Below are 2,913 nucleotides of genomic sequence, written 5' to 3'. Positions count from 1 at the left end.
CGCCCCCCTCTTACACGAGGGGCGCACGCGTGTGACGTGACGAGACGCGGAACTCTCGGGGCCAATGAAGAACGCAGAGTGTGTGTGGGCGGGGCTATGTGTCTAAGATCCTTTCCCAACCCCTTTAGGCACCTGCAGAGCCGGGTCGGATAGGTGAGCAAAGTGGCCGCGGCTACTGTGCTAAACCTGGACCTGGGCGCAGGGCTGCCAGTTCTCCTTCCTCCCTCTGATGTGCGTTTCCGCATGTGCCCGGAAAATCTGACTCACCCAAGGTTTGAAAATGGATCAATGGAGCTAAACCGCTCATTTTCCGGGTGCGGAATCTGAAAGCGTCCACAGCTCAGCTGCCGTTGAGTAAGCGCTTCTTATGTGCCAAGCTCTGTGCTAATGACTTAGCGTGCATGGTGTCTCATTCTTAACCTCCCTTCGTTGTACTATCAGGGAGTCCAGAGACCAGAGGTCTTGGATCACCTAGAAATGCAATTAGTCGTCGCACGAGGTAACCGATGTGACAACGAGTGCACCTGCAAAGTTTCTTGACCTTCAGGTTTAAGTGAAAATAGACTTAATAGTATCTGCCTTCGGCAGCTAGCTCTAAGGATTATTCTTATTTTAAAGATAGAGAAATCAGAGCTCAGGAAAGCTAACCATTAGAAGCTAAAAGGCACATGCTATAAAAAAAAGAACAGCTAGAATTTGAACATTCATCTCTGGTTCCAAAACCCACGAACTAAACATTCTTCCTCTTAAGCCCTTTGCCTAGAATCTGGCTGAATATGGGTCCCCAAACTAAAGGAATATAGCTCCTCTTTTTCCTCCCTAAGCTGCTAATTGTACTTGTCTTCACCAGCCATTTGATATTTGCCTGGTGCCTGCAATTATTGATAGTTCTATATGGTTAGTTATGCTCAATTAGGACATAACCAGGCCCTACAGGGAGCCTAACAGGCATCGGATTTCCTATTGAAGAGGAGAGATTTCCCTCTATGGTTTTCAAAAGTCTGAAGGGGGTGGGGAGTATAGAATGGGTTTTGCTACTCATTGAGAGTGGTAACTCAAAACCAGGGTGAAGAAAGAAGTGGGAGAGCGAGATTATTTCAAAATGAAGCACATTTGTGGAAACTGAATATTCATATGGTGGCTCAGATGGTAAAGAATCTGCCTGCAGTGCTGAAGACCTGGGATCAATCCCTGGGTCAGGAAGATCCCCTGGAGAAAGGCAATGGCTACCCACTCCAGTATTCTTGCCTGGAGAATTCCGTGGAAAGAGGAGCCTGATGGGCTACAATCCATGGGGTTGCAAAGGGTCAGACACTACTGAGCGACTAACACTTACACTTTACACCATATACAAAAATTAACTCAGAATGGATCGAAGTCCTAAAGCTAAGAACTATAACTTTATAACTCTTAAAACAAGGGAAATTTTCATGACATTGAATTCAACAGATATTACACCAAAAGCATAGGCAACAACAAAATAACATAAGTTGGATTTAATCAAAATTTAAGTTTTGTGCATCAAAGGACACTGTCAATAAATTGAAAAGACAACCCTGAGAATGGGAGAAAATATTTGCAAACAAACTTATCTGATAAGGGTATGGTCTCCAGAATATATACAGAATTCCTAAAACTCAACAACAACAAAAAACCAAATAATCCAGTTCAAAAATAGTCCAAGGACTTGAACAGACATTTCTCCAACGATAATATACTACAGGCCAATAAAAGATGCTCAGTGTTACTAATCATTAGGGAAATGCACATCACAAGCACAATGAGATATCAACTTCACACCCATTAAAATGACTATAATCAAAGAGAAAGGAAAATAACAAGTGTTGGCAAGGATTTTGAAAAATCAGAACACTTATGTATTGCTGGTAACAATGTAAAATGGTACAGCTGCTATGCAAAATGATTTGGTGGTTTCTCAAAAAGTTAAACACAGAATTTTCATAGGACCCAGTACCTGTGTGTGTGCTCACTCTGACTCTTTGCAACCCTATGGACTGTAGCCCACTAGGCTTCTCTGTCCATGGGGTTCTCCAGGCAAGAATACTGGAGTGGGTTGCCATTTCCTCCAACAGGGGATCTTCCTGACCGAGTTCTTTACCATAGCACACCTGGGAAGCCCCAGTCAAGCACCCAGGTATAACCTAAAAGGATGGAGGCAGGGACTCAGAGATTTGTACACCAGTGTTCATAGTAACATTATTCACATTAGCCGAAACGTGGTTCAATAGATGAATAAATAAAAACGTGATATATCTATATAATGGAATATTATTCAACTATAAAAACATGTATGAAGGGACATCCCTAGTGATCCAGTGGTTAAAAATCCTCCTTCCAACCCAGGGGTCATGGGTTCAATCCCAGGTTAGGGAACAAGGATCCCACATGCTATTGGGCAACTATTAATAAATCCACAGTCTGGGACCCCTGAGCCCCCAAGCCACAACTAGAGAGAGAACCCCGGACACCGCTCAAAAGATCTCTCTTGCTGGAAGAAAGATCTGTGAGCAGCAACTAAGACCCAATATAGTCAAATAGGTAAATGTTTAAAAAAAAGTGTATGAAGTACTAACGCATGCTACAACAGGAATAAACCTTGAAAACATTATGGTAAGTAAAATCAGCCAGTCACAAAAGGACACATATTGTTTAATTCCACTTATATGAAGTGCTTGCTGCTGTTTAGTTGCTCAGTTGTGTCCAACTCGTTTGCAACCCCATGGACTGCAGCCCACCATGCTCCTCTATCCGTGGAATATTCCAGGCAAGAATACTAGAGTGGGTTGCCATTTCTTGAATGGGGGCTTCCAAGGTGGCCCTCATGGTAAAGAATCCGCCTGCCAATTCAAGAGACCCCAGTTTGATCCCTGGGTTGGGTAGATGCCTGGAAGA

Source organism: Muntiacus reevesi, chromosome 13 (genome assembly GCF_963930625.1).
Source record: "Muntiacus reevesi chromosome 13, mMunRee1.1, whole genome shotgun sequence".
Lineage (NCBI taxonomy): Eukaryota > Metazoa > Chordata > Mammalia > Artiodactyla > Cervidae > Muntiacus > Muntiacus reevesi.
Note: the sequence above shows the minus strand (reverse complement) of the source record.